This window comes from Chiloscyllium plagiosum, chromosome 33 (genome assembly GCF_004010195.1).
Source record: "Chiloscyllium plagiosum isolate BGI_BamShark_2017 chromosome 33, ASM401019v2, whole genome shotgun sequence".
NCBI lineage: Eukaryota > Metazoa > Chordata > Chondrichthyes > Orectolobiformes > Hemiscylliidae > Chiloscyllium > Chiloscyllium plagiosum.
The window spans coordinates 10,861,785-10,883,084 of record NC_057742.1 but is presented as its reverse complement, the minus strand read 5'-3'; the positions used below and the strand labels follow the sequence as shown (position 1 = coordinate 10,883,084).

At 39.7% G+C, this 21,300-nt stretch overlaps 1 protein-coding gene and 1 pseudogene across 5 annotated transcripts in view; both read left to right on the top strand.

Annotated features, from left to right (window-relative positions):
- The window catches only part of raraa (retinoic acid receptor, alpha a), a 580,457-nt gene that overhangs the window by 207,258 nt on the left and 351,899 nt on the right, over positions 1 to 21,300 (top strand). The gene's annotated exons all lie outside the window — the stretch shown is intronic.
- On the top strand, positions 18,445 to 20,280 carry LOC122539826 (annotated as a pseudogene).

The window sequence follows — 21,300 nt, the reverse complement described above, 5'->3', positions numbered from 1 at the left end:
AAACTGGGAAGTGATTTGGGACATCCTATCAATGTGGAATGTGCTATCACTAGGATCAATTATTACCATCTCTGGTAAATTAACTCTGTTCCTACTGAAGTTTGCCTGATGCTGAAATTCTCTATTTTGTTACCTCTAGGCATGACTATTTCAATGTACTTCTGATCCTCCCAAGTTTTATTCTAATCTTAGAAATGTGAGATCTTCCAGAAGTTTTCACAGCCCATGTTTCACCTGACCTACAAAATTAAAATTTCCATCCTTGTTTTCAAATCCATCCGTCCATCGCCATGCCCTTTCCAATCTCTGTCATCTCCTCAGCCCAATAACTCTTCATATATCAGCAATCCTCTAATCCTAGCCTGTTTCAATCTCCAGTTTCGATCACTTCACTATTAGTGGCCACGTCTTCAGCTGCAGAGCTTAAGCTTTTGACTTCCCTTTCTCACCCCTTTGCCTCTTTCCCCTTACCATGTTCTTAAAGTGATGCCCCTGAAAACTGATCTCCTTGTCCAATGTGTTGGCCATCTGCCATAATATCTCCTTTATGACTTGGTGTCATGTTAATGCTTTATAATGTTTCTGTGAAGTACTTTGCATGGGGTACTATATAAATACAAGTTGTTGTAAATAAATGAAAATTCTTCTTCACAGATCTTTAATTGAAGTGCACTGTCTGAATATTGAGTGAAGGCAAGAATAGGCTTGGCTATGAAACCCCCTTGAGGCTGATTAGCTTGTCAGTACTCCCTATCAGGGTTCATTCATGAAAAATTGCTATTTGGGCAAGATATCAATGGATAACTGGTGTCTATTGAACTGTAGAGCAACAGGAAGTCAACACCTTCAGGGTAGCATAAAATGGGAAAAAATAATTGTAACTAAAATCATTTGTATGATTATTGAAATGTTTCAAGAAACGCCTTCAAAAAATAACAGGATTAAGCATCCAGTGGATCACTTAGGATGTAGTGTGATACTGAGATGCACAAACCAAATCTGATCACTAGACTGCTTTTTGTTACTCGGTATCAACCCAAACAACAATGAAATACTGTCATCAGCACCTCCAATGAAAAATAAGGTAGATAATTATTCAGTACATTTATGTAGCTATGAGTGAAATTCTAATGTCTGTTACAGTTGAATATTGGGCACATTTATTCTAATATTGCATGTGATCCATGCTGCAGGAATCAGACTGGCAACCAATAGACACTTACTTACATTATATTTCGAAAGTTTAATGAACTGTTCCTACGCAATGGTTTCAGTTTTCTAACATGTTGAATTAAATGTTTTTCTTAACAGAAAGCTTGGACCGGGTGCTGGCAGGTGGGATTAGATTGGGTTGGGATATCTAGTCGGCATGGACGGGTTGGACCGAAGGGTCTGTTTCCATGCTGTACATCTCTATGACTCTATGACTCTAAAACTATTTTAATTCATTCAGTAATTATGGTGTATGGCTGTTCTGTGTTAGACGGAAAATGAAATTGAGTAATTTTACAATAAGCAAAGTTATTGCAACTCTTATGTGTATTGTGTTCAATTAAGAGTTGACGTACTAGGTGCAGAACTTTGCTCAATGGGAGACTGCTTTAGGTGATTGATTACAATGGTCAGTAAACCTTATTTGCAGCTTTAAAAAAATATTTTATTAAAATGAAGAACTTCATTAAGTCTTGCATCCTGGCTAAACTGACTTTTGCCACCAATTGGACAGGTAATCCAGAAACCTTGTCTATGTTTTAGAGACATGAGTTCAAATCTCATTATGGTCTAAATGCAGTAAAATTTGGAATTAAAAAAAAAGCGAGTCTGACGGTGACTGTGTAACTATTGTCACTGGTCACTAAGAACTCATTTAATTCATTAATGGCCATTCAGGAAATTTGCCATTCATACCTGGAATGGCAACCATTCCATCAACACCGCGCAACTCATGTAAGAATTTAAAAATTATTAAATACTCATTTCACAGTATACTGTTGGTATAAAAATATCATATTTGAGGTCAGTGAGTAAAAGCAGGAAGCCATCCAAAGCTACCCAGGAATGTGCCAAGTCTGATCCATGACTGCCGCTGAGTTAACTGACATCAGTTGGTGGATGATAAAGAGGAAAATGATGAGGCACAAGGAGTTCTGAAGTGGTTTTATTTAGTCACTCAATGGGATGTGGTTATCACTGGCTAACCCAGTATTTATTCCTTACCTCAATTGCCCTTCAGAAGATAATAGTGAGTTGGCTTCTTGAACTACTACGTTCCATATACTATAGGTACACCCATAATTTGTTAGGAAAGAAGTTCCAGGACTTTGACCCAGAAGTGTTGAAGGAAACAGTTCCAAGTCAGCTTGTTGAGTCGCTTGGAGGAGAGCATTCAGGTGGTGCCATTTAAACAGATTATGAACCACGTTTCCTGATTTTAGCTTCTGATAAGAAAAATTGTGTGCTTAGATTAGTTTAGCAAAATTAATTCTGCTGTTTGCATTTTTTCTGAATTTTATCTTGAACCTTTCTTTGGAAATATTAATAATCCATCCTTTCTTCAAGTGTTTTTGAGACAGTCTGTCTGTGAATTTTGATAAAATTTTCTTCTTGTGGCTTATGATGATGCCATCTTTCACGTTGTACAGCTGCAAAAATGCAAGGTCTGCTTTAATTCTCACACAATCCCTGGCAGCTCATGAGTTGTAACATGTGACAATCTGATATTGCTGACAGTGTCAGTAGTAGCTCAGTTGATAGCTGTCTCATCATTGGGCCTTATGGTTGTGTGGATTCAAATCAATTTCAGTTTCATAACTTGAGGACACAATTCTAGGCTATTGGCCCAGTTGAGGGATTGAGAGACAGCATCTTTCACAAGCAATCTTATTTTTAGGGTCTATCTGCTCTCTTGGGTGACATTTAAAAAATTCTCATGATACTATGTCAAGAAAAGAGCAAGAGAGTCATCTCTAAAGTGCTGGCCAAAACTTACTCTTCAGTCAACATCACAAAAACAGATTTTCTGCCTATATTGTCTTTGTGGTAGCTTGCTATGCACAATTTGGCTGTTGAATTTACAACATTACAAGTGACTACTCTTCAAAAATACTTCATTGCCTGTAGAATGCTCTGGGATTTTCTAAGGTCATGATAAATAATGTATAAATTCAAGATCATAGGTATGTGCTAAATATTCTTGTGTTTACAATATAGCTTGACCACCTGGGTAAGTTGCTAGAGGTCATCCACTCCTTGTAGGATTATGGCTTAGCAAGGAATTAGTTTTATGAGAAGGGCAGGATGGAGAAAGAAACAGAGAGAGGAACAGTTTCATTCAATAAAGATTAGATTAGATTAGATTACTTACAGTGTGGAAACAGGCCCTTCGGCCCAACAAGTCCACACCGACCCGCCGAAGCGCAACCCACCCATAACCCTACATTTACCCCTTACCTAACATTACGGGCAGTTTAGCATGGCCAATTCACCTGACCTGCACATCTTTTGGACTGTGGGAGGAAACCGGAGCACCCGGAGGAAACCCACGCAGACACAAGGAGAACGTGCAAACTCCACACAGTCAGTCGCCTGAGGCGGGAATTGAACCCGGGTCTCTGGCGCTGTGAGGCAGCAGTGCTAACCACTGTGCCACCATGCCGCCCACTGTACATAAGATGTCTCATCCTATGTACTGCAAAGCTCAGCCAAAATGTGATCCAATTTTTGCAGTTATCCACTAAATATTTGTGCAAGACAAAAATATTTGGTTTGGTCAAACAGGTATTTTATTCTGAAGCCATCCGCTACTGTTGAAATTAGAGATGTGAGGTCTGGCTGCCTTACCTGAGCTTCTGTTTAGGTTCTGTTCCTTATTGGTTAACTGCTCCAGTTAACAGTGTGTGTCTGATTTATACAAATTCTGTTCCTTGCATAGGGTTGGCCTCATATATTTGCACTTTTTTTCCATTTGTCACCCTTCTCAAACCATTATTCACTATGTGCATTCCCTGCTGCTGTTTTATATTGACATAGTAACACTGCCACTGCTCTCAGATCTCTGCTGCATTTCTAGTGATGTCTTCAGGGTTCCACAAGCATGGAAACAGTTGTGATTTCTGATTTATTTTTAGTACAAGTCTTCATTGTGTCAGCTCAAACTGAATCACAGATATTTATCTGATCCTAACTTATGATGGAATTTCAAGGGTTTGTTTTTTCCTTATTTTAAACCAGTACCTATTCAGTTACCTTATCCTTAAAAGAGATAAAGGAAAGGCTGGGTAAGTGATTTTATAAGCTTCACTGTGTGTATGTATCTGATTCTGAATATGAACATTTCTGTCCCCCTTTCTCTCTGATTCATTAATTCCCTCCATTTTCAGATTATCTGTGCCAGCATCTTGTGCAACGGCCATAGTTGTTTATTTATACAATTTGTACATTCCCCCTTTCCTCCATCTCCCTTCCCTCCTCCCTTGTATAATGTTAGGATAATCCTACCATAGTGCAAATGAATATTAGTTTTAGTGCAGAATGTTGTTCTGAATCACAATTTTCTTGGTTTGTGCAGTCCGTAGCTATTGACACTTTAGCTGATGCACTTGGAGGATTTGACCTCATTACTTCTGAGAATGTAAAGGATGATCACTATCCAGCAAGCCGTATGCGACAGTGCACTTCTGTGCGAACAGTGAGAACAAATTCAGGCTTGACTGTGGCATGTTTCATGGTTAAGTTATTCACTGACAACCATTGTTTAAGTTCACACGTCAGGAAGGGCCACTTAGACAAGATGTCAGAAGACTGATGTCACCATGAGTATCAACTCTGGGTAATAGGTATGAGTTATATTGTGCTCTGTATCTCCTCAATCAAGAATGGTAGTAGATACAGTTGAAGGAAAAACATACATGATTCAACATTTCTCATGTATACTTACTTCTTCCATCATCATCCATTAGGCAGGCAGAAAATTTCTCTGCAGCTCCCTTTTTCATTACCGAACATGAGATACATTTACTACAGATGAAATTAAATAAAGTCCTCTGTTCTGCTGTGTACTATATCAAACTACTTTCATGTGTCAGCTTATCTTCCACCATGCATAAAAAAGAGATTAAAAGCTCCTCACATTTGCACGAATTATCATATGACTGAACCCAAGTATGCTAGCATTGCTTTCCTCAACTTAGCATGTTTCAGTAATGTGTATGGGGTTCCATCGTAGAAAAACAAAACATTTCTATGAGTTTATTAAACTGAAGGAAGTAGTTATGTGGGGGGACATAAATTAATAGATGTGTGAAGATAAATATTTTTGTCAGTTATCTTTAGGGAGGGCATATGAACAGAAACTTCATAAAGCCTTTTGTTAATTAGAATAAGCAGATGAAATATTCTTCAAGGTAATGTATGCTTTGTGATTCCTGGGAGGAATAACATTGATAGGGTTAGTGATCTCTTGTGCTCCTCAACCAAGGTTTCACTCTCATCTAGACAAATTGGATGAAAATCATATATCTATTCTAAAAATGTTAAATCTATCAGACTCTACTCTGGTTCTTACTGGACAAGGTTGAAGCAAATATTGAGCTCAAGTACATCCTCAAGTTTAATAAATGGAATATGATATTGGTTTGTTTTGGAGTTGGTACAGGAAGTTGAGGAAGGGACTTCTTCTGGAAATGAGTTTGAGATATGTGGTTTGAGCAGTGAAAGGGAAGGCATCTAAGCTGAGCTTGTATAAGCCTGTGAACAGAGAATGGCAAAGCCTTCCATTTCCCTCAAAATATGATGACATACTCATTATACGGAAGTCAAGAAGTGTGCAGATATCCCAACTCCTACAATGAAATTTGTTGACACTCTGGTGTGTTGAAACAGTGTATTCAACATTTTATTGAACTATTTTAGAATGTTCTGCTGGAAATAAAAACCTTTCCCAATATCGGAACTGTGGATGAAAGCAATTTGTTTTGTGGCCTGTTAATGTGTTACAATATAAATTTCAATGCAGCATAGCTTAATTTAACACAAATTCCACCTTCAATAAGAGTATTGAAATGGTAGGATATTTTTGTAAAAGCAAGATTAATTACTTTAAAACTACTTGAAGTGGAAATGCTTCAACTTTGCTATTCCCAGAATATTTCCCTTGGGTCTCTTCTGTGTAGAATCAAAAAAAGATAGTCTGTAGCAGTGATGGTATAAGATCATAAGTATCCAGGAACAAATACTTCAGCTTCACCTGCAGTGTGAATGGTAACCTTCATTTTCTCTGATTTGGAGATGCTGGTGTTGGACAGGGGTGTACAAAGTTAAAAATCACACAACTCCAAGTTATAGTACAACAGGTTTAATTGGAAGCACACTAACGTTCGGAGCGATGCTCCTTCATTGGGTGGTAGTCTACCACCTGATGAAGGAGCGTCGCTCCGAAAGCTAGTGTGCTTCCAATTAAACCCTCCTTCATCGGGTGGTAGTCTACCACCTGATGAAGGAGCGTCGCTCCGAAAGCTAGTGTGCTTCCAATTAAACCTGTTGGACTATAACCTAATGTTGTGTGATTTTTAACTTCATTTTCTCTTTAAGGCAGTGACCAAATACCTTGCGTAGTGCAATCAAAGGTTTTCCAGTGATGTTCCAGATTGAATCCGAGACAAGTGTAGGTTACCATAGTAGTATGGAATATTAAGAACATAACCAGTGTTTCAATGCCTTTAGTCTTGGGAAGGGAAATTTCTGTTTTGGTTTTTCTAGATTTCTAGGCAATGTCAACTGTTAATACACCTGTTTGATGATGAAGGTGATGCACCTTTTGCTGAATAGCCTAAAGCTATTTACTTTTCAGATTCACACTTAAATGAGGTGCTGGACACAAGTTAGAAAATTTTACAACTGTATCCAAGTGTTTTCATAACAGTCTGTGTTTTGGAAGTGGTGGAAATATTGAAATATTATTTTAACAATAAATAATTTGCCTTAAAAATTTAATTTGACAAATATATTACAAAATATTCAGTTATCTCTGAACATCTCTTTTGCTGATGTAACTGTTTAATACAGACAACTGAAATGAGAAAACCTTTTGTCTGGAATTTCTTTTTTGCCTTTTGAATGTACTGCTGACAATAATGGAGCACACAGGCCCAACTTCAGTTTCCATTGAAAATACCATTGCGTTTGGAGGGAGGTGCTGATTAATTGGTTCCAATTGATTATAAATCTGCTCTGACAAATGAATGGCAATAATCAATTTGTCGACTTGCTATTAGAGCAGCCAGTTACAAGTACTAAGCTCATGTATTCCCTCTGCATCTGGAAAGGACCGCTGACAGTGTTTATGGAACAAAACAAACACCAGTTTATTTCCCATTTTGTCTTCCGCTTGCTAACTAATTTACATGTGTATTGGCTGAATACTGCAATTTGGAGTAACTTGGTTCATTCCTTTTGCTGACCTATTGCTGCAATTTGCCCTGTCTATAAGAGAGGTTCAGTCCAGCACCTCATTTGCTTTTGATTGAAATGTGTTCGTGGAGGACAGACACACCCTGACTCTCTAGTGTAAGCTTCTTTCCTTTCCTCTTATTATCAGGTCTGGTTCTCAGAGTCTGCATTGGTAACCGTGTGCTGTTTTTTTTTACTATTGGAGTGGTTGAGAAAGTGACCAAAATGTTAACTCGTTGTATTACAGACATGAAATAAGTAGAAAATTGATTAAGAAAATTGATCACATCTAATAGGAAGAGTCTCATCATTCTTGAGATTCTCAGTTGAAAATAGGATTAGATGATAAAACTGCATAATTGCAATGTGCTGAAATGAGTACGCCAGACCCTTTTTCATTTAACAGCTGTGACAGGCCATTAAGGCAAGTGTTTTTAACTGTTTAATTTTACTCAAGAGAATTTGTTGTTGTGCAAAGCCATGTGGGAATGTGAAAAAAATGGTGAAGAATCCCTCGGGCCACTTTTGCTTGGCTTCAAGCAGCCATATCCAGAGTGGCATTGGCAGAGGTCAGGGATTAGGTCATTTGAATGACCTCTTCAATAAGGAATAGTGCATGGTGTTGGGGGAGCCTAAAGGGAGAATTATTTTCAAACTGGAGAAGGGGATATTGGTGGATCAGTTTCAATTTATACTGTTGTAGTCTATTCCCACAGTGAAACTGTTACTTAACACCAATCCAGAATTCATACTTGTCTATCATTTTTTAAAGCAGTTCTGTCAGTTTTCTTCACTTTCTATCAATGGGTGGTCCAGGCTAAAACATGCTGCAGTGTATTTACAGTAAAATGGGAAGATTTCAGTCATATTGTTTTAAAAAAAAAGGAACTTACAATTATATAACAGTTTCAGATCTTTGGGATGTCCCAAAGATCTCCACAATCAGTGGTTTACTTGTCACTTGTTCTGTGGCCATTGTATGCAATGAGACTCTATAAACAGCAGTGAGATGAATTACCAATTAATATATTTGGGCCCCTTTTTCAGCATTTACCAGATATTAACAAGATTAAGACATTTTGCACCAGTGAGATCTTTGTAATGATTAGTGCTCAACTGAAGATAGGATTTTGAGGAGCCAAGAGTTTGGAGTGTAATCAGGAAAATGGAGCTCAGACCACAATCATATCTTTATTTAATGGTGGGGAAGACTGAAAATTGCCTTCCCCTGTTCATATGTTCCTAAAAGAAATTCGCAGTATTGGTCATTTTAACTAATCTCAGCTGGCCACTACACTTAATGTCAATAATTCCCCTCTTAACCTGAAGAAAATTAGCTGTGTTTCACTATTCTAATTGCTGTCTAATGACCCTTGCTTCAAAGTTCTTTAGGGTAGGCAATGGCCGAGTAGTATTATCGCTCGACTGTTAATCCAGAAACTCAACGACCTCCACTCCCGGCACTTTCCCCTGCAACCCCAAGAAATGCAAAACTTGCGCCCACACCTCCCCCCTCACTTTCCTCCCAGGGAGCCTTCCATATCCGTCACAAATTCACCTGCACCTCCACACACATCATTTACTACATCCGCTGCACCCGATGTGGCCTGCTTTACATTGGGGAGACAGGCCGCCTATTTGCAGAACGTTTCAGAGAACACCTCTGGGACACCCGCACCAACCAACCCAACCGCCCCGTGGCTGAACACTTTAACTCCCCCTCCCACTCCGCCAAGGACATGCAGGTCCTTGGCCTCCTCCATCGTCAGACCATGGCAACACGATGCCTGGAGGAAGAGCGCTCAACTTCCGCCTAGAAACCCTCCAAGCACAAGGGATGAATGCAGATTTCTCCAGCTTTCTCATTTCCCCTCCCCCCACCTTATCTCAGTCCCAACCCTCGGACTCAGCACCGCCTTCTTGACCTGCAATCTTCTTGCCGACCTCTCCACCCCCACCCCCTCTCCGGCCTATCAACCTCACCTTAACCTCCTTCCACCTATCGCATTCCTAATGCCCCTCCCCCAAGTCCCTCCTCCCTACCTTTTATCTAAGCTTGGCACACCCTCCTCATTCCTGAAGAAGGGCTTATGCCCGAAACGTCGATTCTCCTGCTCCTTGGATGCTGCTTGACCTGCTGCGCTTTTCCAGCAACACATTATTCAACTATGATCTCCAGCATCTGCAGTCCTCACCTTCACCTAATGTCTTGGGGACCTGAGTTTGAATCTGCCACAAAAGATAGTGGAATTTGAATTCAATTTTTGAAAATCTGGAACTTAGATTAGATTACTTACAGTGTGGAAACAGGCCCTTCGGCCCAACAAGTCCGCACTGACCCGCAACCCACCCCCTTACATTTATCCCTTCACCTAACACTACGGACAGTTTAGCCTGGCCAATTCACCTAACCTGCACATTTTTGGACTGTGGGAGGAAACCGGATAACCCGGAGGAAACCCACACAGACACGGGGAGAATGTGCAAACTCCACATAGTCAATCGCCTGAGGCGGGAATTGAACCTGGGTCTCTGGCGCTGTGAGGCAGCAGTGCTAACCACTGTGCCGCCCGTAAAGAATCTACTGATGACTATGAAATCACTGCCGGTTGTCAGAAGAACCCTTCTGGTTCAGTGATGTCCTTCAGGGATGGAAATCTGCCATCGTCGCCTGGTCTGGCCTACATGTTACTCCAGACCCAGAGCAATGTGGTTGACTCTCAACCACCCTTTGAAATGGCCCAGCAAGCCATTCAGTTGTACCAACTGTAATAAAGTCTCAAAAAAATGAAACTGGGTGGATCACCTAGGCACCAGCAAGAGCAATGGCAAAAGCAGCCCTATTGATTCTGCAAAGTCCTCATTACTAACATGTGGAGGTAACTGCCAAAATTGGGAGAGCTGTCTCACAGACTAGTCAAGTGACGTAGAGTTGTGGGGTCATACAGCATAGAAACAGTCCAACCAGTCCATGCTGGTCATAGTCTCAAATTAAACTAGTCCCACCTTCCTTCTCTTGGCCCATATGCCTCCAAACATCTCTTGCTCATTTACTTCCCTAAATTTTTTTTGTATGTTATAAGTGTACCTGAATCAACTACTTCCTCAGGAAGTTCATTCCACAAGTGAACAACTCTGTGACAAAATAATTGTCCCACATGTCTTTTTAGAATCTTTCGCTTCTCGCCTTAAAAGTATGCCACCGTAGTCTTGAAATCTCCCACCTTGGGTAAGCCAGGGGATCAACTCTGGTTCAATGGAGATTGCAGGAATGCATGCCAGCAGCAGCACCAGGCATACCTGAAGGTGAGGTGTGAACTTGGTAAAGCTACCATACAGGACTGCTTGCATGCCAAAGAGATCAGAGCTAAGCGATCCCACCACTAATGGATCAGACCTAAGCCGTGCAGTCCTGCCACATCCAGTTGCGTATGGTAGTGGACAATTAAGCAACTCTTTGAAGGAGGAGGCTCCACAGATATCTCCATCCTCAGTGCAAAAGATGAAGCATTTGCAGCAGTCTTCAGCCAGAAGAGATGATTGGATGATTCATCTCGACCTCCTCCAGTGGTCCCCAGCATTACAGATACCAGTCTTCAGCCAATTCAGTTCAGTCCATGTGATATCAAAAAGCAGTTGGAGATACTGGATACTGTAAAGGCTATGGGCCCTGACAACACTCCGGTAATAGTGCTGAAGACTTATGCTCCAAGACTTATAACACTGTCATCTACCTGACAATGTAGAAAATTGTCCAGCTATGTCCTATACATGAAAAGCAGGACAATTCCAACCCAGCCAATTACCATCCCATCATTCTACTCTCGATCGTCAATGAGGTGTCACCAACTGTGTTATCAAATAGCACCAGCTCAGCAATAACCTATTTAGTGATGCCTAGTTTGAATTTGGCCAGGGCCACTCAGCTCTTGATCTCATTATGGCATTGGTTCAAACATGGACAAAAGAGCTGAATTCCAGAGGTGAGGTGAGAGTGATAGCCCTTTCCATCAAGATTGCATTCAACCAAGCTTGGCATTAAGGATCCCTAGCAAAACTGGAATCAAGGGGACAAACTCTCTGTTTTTTGGTCTCATATCTGGTGAAAGAAGATGATTGTGGTTGTTTGAGGTAAATCATTTCAGCTCCAGGACATCTTTGCAGGAGTTCCTCAGGGTAGTGTCCTCGGCTCAACCATCTTCAGCTGCTTCGTCAATGACCTTCCCTCCATCATAAGTTCAGAAGTGGAGATGTTCACCAATGTTCAGCACCATTCATGACTCCTCAGACACTGAAGCAGTCCAGGTTGAAACGCAACAAGGTCTAGACGATGTCCAGGCTCTGGCTGACAAGTGGCAAGTAACATTGATGCCACACAAATGCCAGGCTATGATCATCACTAATAAGAGACCATCTAACCACTGCCTCTTGACATTTAATGGTGTTATCATCACTGAATCCCCCAGTATCAACATCCTGGAGGTTACAATTGACCAGAAACTCAACTGGACTTGCTGCAAAAAAACAGTGGCTACAAGTGCAGGTCAGAAGCTAGGAATACTGCAGTGAGTAACTCGCCTCCTGAATCCCCAAAGCCTATCTACCAGTTACAAGGCACAAGTTAAGAGTGTGATGGAATACTCTCCACTTGCCTGGATGGGTGCAGCTCCAACAACATTGAAAAAGCTTAACACCATCCAGGATAAGCTAGCCGCTTTATTGACAGTACATCCACAGGCATCTACTCCCCCAACCATCAATGCTTAGTCACGGCTGTGTGTACTATGTACAAGATACACCACAGAAATTCAATCAAGATCCTCAGACAGCACCTTACAAACCCATGTCTAGAAGGACAAGGGCAGCTGATACATGGGAACACCAACATCTTCAATTTCCCCTCCAAGCCACTCACCATCCTGACTTGGAAATATATTGCTGTTCCTTCATTGTTGCTTGGTCAAAATCCTAGAATTTTCCCCGAATAGCATTGTGGGCCAACCCACAGCAGATGGACTGCAGCGGTCCAAGAAGACAGCTCACTGCCACCTTCTCAAGGGCAACTAGGGACAGGCAATAAATGCTGTTCAGCTAGCGATGTACATATTCCCCAAATGAGTAAAAGAAAAATGTTCACAAGTGGCCAGCAGATGAGGGTAGGCTACTTCATTGTTTGAGAACTTGTAGGCTAGGCTTACATAATGGCCATATGGTTGAAGAGCCAAAGCTGGCATATTTGCAAAACATCTTGGAAAGGTAAAAACAAATACCTGTCAGATGGCAAAGCATTTTAGTTGAAGCTTGAATGGAAAGTTGGCAAGATACAGGTCTTAACCAACTTTTGTACTGCCAGTGTTGATTTTGGATGAGACTTATGCACAGAGAGTGAAGCAACAACATCGTTTAAGTGAATACTTAAGCTGCTCTTTCCACAACTTCCAAAGTCAGTCTTCCCCAAACCATGGATCTCAAACCCTCTGTGAAGTCAGAAGGTAGTATTTCTGAGTAATGGACTTGAAGGTAGCAATAAATTGCATGTAGAATGAGGAGTAACAACTTACATCCTTGCTTTTTGAAGCATGGTTGACCAAACGAATAGATCAGTGACTGAAAATGTGTTGCTGGAAAAGCGCAGCAGGTCAGGCAGCATCCAAGGAGCAGGAGAATCGACATTTCAGACATGAGCCCTTCTTCAGGAATGTCCAGCATCTGCAGTCCTCACTTTCTCCTCCGAATAGATCGATGAGGCTTGGTTCTTGCTGTGAAGAAAGGCTGGAACAGTAAATGTGGAAAAACCCTGCAGTCACTCAACCTCACCTTTTCCCCAAACCCATCCTGCTAAGCAATAGATGCTAATCCGAATACCCTGCTCAGCAGTTCTGTATCAGTAACATATTTACTCTGTGGCTACGTGAAGTGTGGGACATTAAAATGGGATTAGATAAAGAAAAGGTTTGGAAAGCACTGCCATAGAAATTGATATCCTCCTAATGTTTGTAATCAAATGAGAAAAGATTATCATAAGACAGTGTATCTGATTATGCTTAGATATGTCCTCTGTCACCAGTTTTTTTTTCAGTTATTGCTTTTTCTTTGGATTGTTTGAGTCATGTACTTTTAAAACAAAATCTACCCTTTGGCTAACAAGTTAAGCATTAATGAGCCAGTTGGTCTCTTACAGTGTCATTTAGAGGCAAATTAATTTAATCAAATATTTCTTGATACTGTTTTTTTTCTTCCCTAACTTCCCTTCCCAAAGCACTCAGCTTTCAATATATTAAAGAAAAAGTTCATTTGGTTTCTTCCTCAGCACCTTCCTTAACAATTTGCTGGAGATGAGCATCTCTCCATATGCCTTTGGACTGAAAAAATGCAAATGCATCTCATTATTTAGGAAAGGATGCTGATATGAGCTGGTAGCCACAGATATTCCAGTTTACTGGAATTTATCATTAGGGACAGCGTGTCTGAACATTTGGACAAGTATTAGCTGATCAAGAATCTGGGTGGTTTTGTGAAGAGTAGGTCACGTCTGACATTATTGAATTTGTTGAGAAGATCAGTAGCATGGTAGATAGGGACGTATCTAGTGATCTCTATTTGGATTGCCAAGAAACATGATTTTATTAACAAAATATAGATCATATGGAATTAAAGTTAGATATTGGTTGATAATTAGTTGTGATACAGGAAACAGAGTAAATATAAATGTACCATTCTTTGGATGGTGAAATGTGGCAAGTGTTCTTCCCCAAACATCTATACTGTACGGTATTAATGGGTTGGATTAAGGAATATACAAATTTCCAGATGACATTAAGTTAGGATGCACAGTAATTTTTTTGGATTGTAGCAGGAAATTGCAGTGGGTCATTGATTAAGTAAATGGGAAAAACTCTGGAAGATGGAGTTCAGTATGTCAAAATTTGTGAGGATCTTTTTGAAGTTGTGAAAGAAAATCTGAATATTTTCTTAATACTTAGCAATTAGAAGATGTTGAGTAGCAAAGAAAAAGTATGTGTGACCTTTTCATAAACCATTGAAGTACAAATAAACAAAATGCCTTATTGAAATTAGGTCTATATCTCAAGGGGATTGGTAGTTAGAAGTGGAGAAGTTATGTTTAATCTGTATGCAGCTTTGCTAGACTACATCTGGAGAACTGCATTCAGTTTTGGTCACCTCAGATAACTTTACATTCAGCTTGAATGGAAGTATAACGCAGATTCACAAGATATTTACTAGAGAGTAAAGTGATAATTACAAGCACAAATTGGCCTGAATTTGGCCTGAATTTCATCAATTTTAGAAGGTTGAGGGTTGATCTGAGCTAGACAGTTAGAGTAATAAAGGAATTATTTATAGGTTTGATATAGAGAAATTATTTCCTTTGGTGAAATAATACACTGAAGAGGTTGCAATTTTAAAATTCGTATTATTCCATTTAGAAGTAGAGTCATGCACTTTTTGGTACAATTCGTTGTAAAAGTCTGGAATACACTTCCACATAACACTGTGAATGATGGATCAATTCAAATTGTCAAGAGTGAGATTGATGAATTTCATCAAAGAAATGAACATTGAGGTACAATTTGACCTTTGTGTAATTGAATTGTAGGGAGGGCTGAATGGCCGATTCCTGTTCTTCTGAATCATCAGTCCAAACCCACGTTTTATACTATTTTGAGGCGTTTTATTCAAATAATGTTTGACAATATTGTATGATTTCAAAACCTCTCCTAATGTCTTCTACAGTAGAAGTAATTTGTACGAAGTGCAGCCTCTGCATCTTGAGCTGAGATGGCATCAGTAAAATTACGTTTACTGGTAACATGCTCATATACTGATATTTGCATTGCATCTCTGCTACAAAAATACTAATTTATCTTCAAATTATTTCAAGCTGTGAATGAACATCTGTACATGCATTCTCTAAGAACACAAAAATTGGTACAATTCCAATGCACAAAATTTACTCCCTGCAAAATTTTCTACCATGACCCTGGACACAGCAAGTCGATCTTTGCTGGTTTTAAATTAGTCAGAGGCTTTCTTTTGAGGCTGAATGCCAACATTGACAGCTGCAATGATTTATTTTCATTTTGAAAATGTTTAACCAGCCTTGCTCAGTGAGATGGCTCATCTCATTTAGATTGGGGCCCTGGGGACCATTGCAGTGGGTAGGCGGGTCGCTACGGGGGAATATTGGGCAGTGGTGCACTTTTCAAAGAGTGATTTATTTGAATGATTTAAATAGTTGTGAGTCATATTTTCCTTTTAACTAAACATTTTGCTTTAACTACAGGAGATCAGAAATATTCCATATTATTTTTGAATATAGTTTTTTTTGTTGTATTCCATAGTACACATAGTCTTCAGATTATTTTATGAAGACATTTTTTAAGATGGAAGATTGTGCATAAATTCAAATGAATAACTGGGTTGTCTGATTTAATTATTTTAAAAGAAAATCCCTCCGCTTCCTAACAGAACCTATGATGGATGCACTAGTGCTGTCTTTCCAATGCTGTCGGCAGCATCTAAATCTAGGTCCATGTTTCTTTTATGAACGTATTATCACTTATGGTAAAATGTGTTCAGACTTAATGCTTAAATATCATATGTATGTTCTACTTTGGCTTAAAACAAAAATAAAATGCTACAGGTTAACTTAACTTTTTTTTTATTTCCAACTTCTGCACTCTCTTCATGTGATTTCTTGATGTTTTGATTCTTAGTGGACCATTTTCATCAGCAAGTGCCCTGTTAGTTGTCCCACTGACGATTTTTTATTCATGGGCCTACAGAGGGAAGCCCAAAAAGGATTGTTAGATAATGATCAGGAACAAGAACTTTGATTTCTTTTCTTTGCTTATCCAGTCCCAAATGCTGAGATCGATCGTGCTATCTATAACATTACGCTGACCACGATAATTTATTTCAGAACAGAGCTGGGATTCAGTATGAAACCATCCCAATGGGTATACACTCACTGTTGTAGCCAGTTAAGCTATATGAACCAATATTGTGAAACCCTTGGTTTTGTTAATTTCGAATTCTGGTGCAAGCATGCAGTTAGATTGTTATGGTTGGCACTGTCTCTTCAAGATAAAGTGGAGAAATGGAAGGTGTTGGGTTTCCTGCTCTGAATTCTGCCTGACACCAAGCTGGGATAGTTTCGTTGTTAAAAGGATAAAGAGGTTGTATTACTGGGAAGAAAAAGACAGATGTTCACACCAGTAGACAATGTAAGGGCAGTTTTGTTAACTGTGGTAGATTGTTAATCTCCAATTCCCTCAGCTGTTAGGAGTTTCAGATTTTGTAATCAGTTATACTTTGAACAGTCTCTGTAATTCCAACATAAAATGGAGTTAAGGGAGTCTAGAGAATACCTAATCAGCATTTCTACCTGTATTTACAGTCCAAATAGCTTTGAGATGGCAAAAATTGATAGAAAGCCATTGTAGCATTTGGTTGCAGGTTTGTTAAGATGTCACTGAAACTCTCAGATGCAGTTTAATCTGCAGCTATATGAGAGAGTTAGAGTCTGTTAATCCTGAATGTGAGCAGAAACAATGTTTCTCTGGGTTGGCCTAGAATCTTCTGCTAGTCTTCTTAACCAGTATGAAATAATTTGATGACTCTTGTTTTGATTCAGACATGGAGAACTGACTGCATAAATTAAATCGGAAATGACAGAGAACACCAGTGCACACTTTCACTGTATTCTTTCTCACACACCGTAGAATGGCAGTGAAGAAAGAGATTGCAATTATGTAGAACCTGTATCCAAAGGTCTGCACAGCCAAGTAATTTCTCTTAAATTCTGATTGTAGTTTTGTACACAAAAGGAATTGTGGAGCTCTGTATACAAATTAACAAATCGGAATTAGATTAATGTGGAGCACTTGCTTCTTTTCTGCAATAAAATGCTATCCCTACTTTTACTGAAACCAGCATCAACTTGCATTTATGTAGCCAATAAAATATCAAAAACCACATTGTGGGAGTGTAATTAGTCAAAATCTGACTTTATGCATATTGTTAGAGCAGCTTGGTCAGAGTGGTAGATTGTAAAAAACATTTTAAAGGAGAAAGTAGAGGTAGCAAGTAGGAGAGTTTTGGGGAGGGAATTCCAGAGTCTGGGGCCAAGGGCAGCTCAACACTTGGCTGCCTATACTGTAATATTCTCTGATAGATAGTGGATCCAGGTTTATATTTGGACATCTTGGAGAGGCAATAGCTAGAAGACCTTCTTTATAGAGAAAAGTGGAATAAGAACATCAGTCACTCGACACCTCTGTCAACATCTCTGTCAAATGTGCCCAACCTTATGAACTGTGATTAGCAGAAGCTACTCTATCCCTTCTGAGGATAGCCTGAAGCACCCAAAATTAAGAAAGAAATCAATGGACAGAGAGATTCTTTTGGTCTCATCTTGTGAGTAAAATGGGTGAAAGCAGATTGGCTGCCTCTTACTTCCCTTAATCAATTCTTTTTTCCATTAATGAAAGAAACAAAAGGAAAATTGACTAAGGGACAAAAGATGTGGCCAATTTTCTATCAACTACTTTACAGATGAGCCAAAATGAAGTTTTGCATAACTGTTTTAACAAAACATTACAATTACAGAAAATTGCAGCACAGAAAGAAGCCATTTATCCCATTATGTCTGCCCTTGCTGAATAAACTCGCCACCCATTCTAATCTGGTCCAAAGCCTTGCTGGTGATGGTGATTCTGGCATAGTTTTCCATTGAAATAAATTGAGGATTGCTGCCTCATCAAACTAGGCAGGAGATTCCAGATGCCCACCACCCTCTGGGAATAAAAGATTTTCCTCATGGCCCTTCTAACCTTTGCACCGATCACCTTAAATCTGTGTGTCCTGGTAATGACCTCCTCACCAAAAGAAATAGGCTTTTCCTGTCCTTTTTTTAATCCAGGTCTCTCATTATTTTGTGCACCTCAATTAAGTCACCCCTTAGCCTTCTCAGGAAACAATCCAAGCTTGTCTAGTCCATCTTTAGAGCTGCAGTTTTCAAGCCTTAGAAAGATTCTTGGAACTATCCACTGTACTTTCTCCAGACTAATTATGACCTTTCTGTACTCTGACTGGAACCATACATAAAACTCCAGCTATGGCCTAACCAGTGTCTTATATAGTTTCAACATTAGATTCACACTTTTTGTGTTTAATGCCTCACACAATAAAGGAAAGTGCAGTGATTGGAACAATGTCCGACAGGTGGACTTTATTGAACATGATTTCCTTGATTGGGGATGCAAACCTGGTCCAATCAGGGAATCCTGGTTGACAGATATAAACAGGAATGTACACTGGTCGCAACACCTTCTGGTACTACAGAACTCTACGACAGTACCAAGGCTCGTCTTTACAGTCTACAGGCTGATCCAGCAACGTACTGCAATGAGCCAGATGGTCCGTTGGAGCTCTATGAAGAGTGGGTTGCTGATTTTAATCTTGAAAATCAGAAAGGGGAAATCTCGGACCTATTGGTTAATAGTCCTGCAGTGCGTGCTCTTTACACAAAAATGGTACCAGCAGCCGTATCTCATTCAGAATTTTGGCATTGATACTTTTATAAACTTTATCAGTTGGAACAGGAAGAGACCAGGAGAATAGCACTGAAACAGAGAGCAGAGCAGACTTCTCATGCAGAGGAGCTTCAATGGGAAGATGAAGAAGATGAATTTGTAGGTGCTTCGCCTGTCAGTTCAGAGTTTTGACATACGCCGCAAAGTCCATTATTGCCTGTACAATCTTTCGTTGCGTGCTCCATGCTGGAGCATTCAGTTGAACTTCCGAACCAGAATATTGCTGACATTATGCAAATGCCAGGGGAACACCAGTCTGTAAGTGCCATCAGCAGCCCCACAGAACTCCAGCTGAGAAGTCAAATCTCCACTTCCAGTGAGACATCAAGGTCTGAGGAGATTGTGAAGGAAATTGCAGGCAATGTAGTAGATACCAGTGTGGAGCTGGTGGTAGAACAGGATTTGAAGCCCAAGACTAAGGGCAGGCCTTCAATTCCAGAGGAAGATCAAATGGATCAACTAAAGATCAAAAAATGAAGGAGTTTACTGCAGTATCTGGTGCAGTGATTGAGGCAAAGAACACCAACAAACTGGAGACTACAAAAGATGATGGACCCATTGATTTGAGAGTGTATGAACTTAACTCGGACAGTGGAAAATCAACGCCATCCAATAACGGAAAGAAAGGGTCTAGCACAGACATCAGTGAGGACTGGGAAAAGGATTTTGATTTGGATATGACCGAGGAAGAAGTCCAGTTAGCACTATCCCAGGTGGATGTGTCGGAACAGCTAGAAGATGAAGACTGGGACGATTGGGAATAAAATGAAATTAGATATTGCTGCTTCAGTTGATTTCTTGAATTCTTTCATTCTAATGTAATGACAATTGTGTTTATATTCTTAGCCTGTAGTGTATATACAGGTTTCCTGTGCCATTGCTTCAGTAAGTTAGGGTAACATGTTTTATACTGCATGCTATTGTATTATATAGCAGGCTTTTTAGCATGTAATTACAAAGAACTATGGAGCATGGGTTATATTTCATTCTTTAGACTAAAGTTATATTCAATGGGAGACATTGCGATTATTGTTTCTAATGATGTTTTGTTTTTGCGTAATTAACAGCTGGTTGGTTGTGCAATATATATTTTAAATATGCATTTTCTAGCTTTCAGATATGGGAGACTATTAGTTTTGTAATTCAAATTCCCTTAGATCTTTTACAGATTTGCACTTACATCGATTAAACTTAAATTATACAGGGTTAAAAAAAATAAACAGGAATGTTTATCCAAAATCCCAAAATGCAAAAAACTCCATAAACAGGAGTGTTAGCCCTTTGTTGAGAAGCGTACTGCTTGTCACTGGCCACTCTGGTGTTTCCTTTCTTTCTGGTCGTGGAATATAAATAAAGATTTACAAACTTGTTCTTCACTGTGTCTGACACCTGCATATATATACACACACACACACACACACGACATGGGTGCTGGGGAAAAATAAGCACTACTACTGTTAAGCGTTAGTGTGGGGAAATTAAAAAATAAAAAAGGAAGAACAGGAGTATTGGACATCCTGTTCATTCTGAGAGCTGCCTTTGAGCGAGCTGGATCAGTGGTGAAGGACTCTCCATTTTGTGTTGGGAGAGGATTGACTCTGAACTGACTGGACCACACAGTGGTGTATTCATTACTGCTGTTGGGTTTCTTACTGAGGAGGGGAGTTTTCTTTTTTGTGTCTCCCCCTTTTTTCAGGTAGACTTTGTTTTGATTTTTTGTTTTTCTTGATTTACAGGAATATTTAGGGGTTCTGTCTACTCTGTGCTTGATGGGTCAATGTCATGTACTACACACATGTAGATAAAAGGGAACTTGGTGACGGGATACAGGCCTACATGGAGTTATTTCAGAAAGCATCCCATATGCATTCTTTACCACTTTTCTCCAGCTATTTCCTCTCCCTCTCTTAAAAATTGGTATGCACTAAGACAAGGTATTTTTGGAAGACTGAACTTGACAAACTAAATAAAGATATTAAGGAATTTGATCAAAAACAGGTGAAGGAAGTTGAATGCAGATCAATCATGATCAACTTGCGTGGTAAAAAGGGGTTGAATGGCCTGCTTCTGTTCCTGTGTTCCCTGCAGGTTTTGTTTTATTAACCCTCCTTTCCGGGGAAAAAAGAATCATTCTGTGAATATTTGTGTTCTCCTTCGGTGCTCCCAAGCAGCACTTCCGAGAATGACAGGAAAATGGAGAGTGACAGTCACCAGTTCTACTTGACAATACCAATCA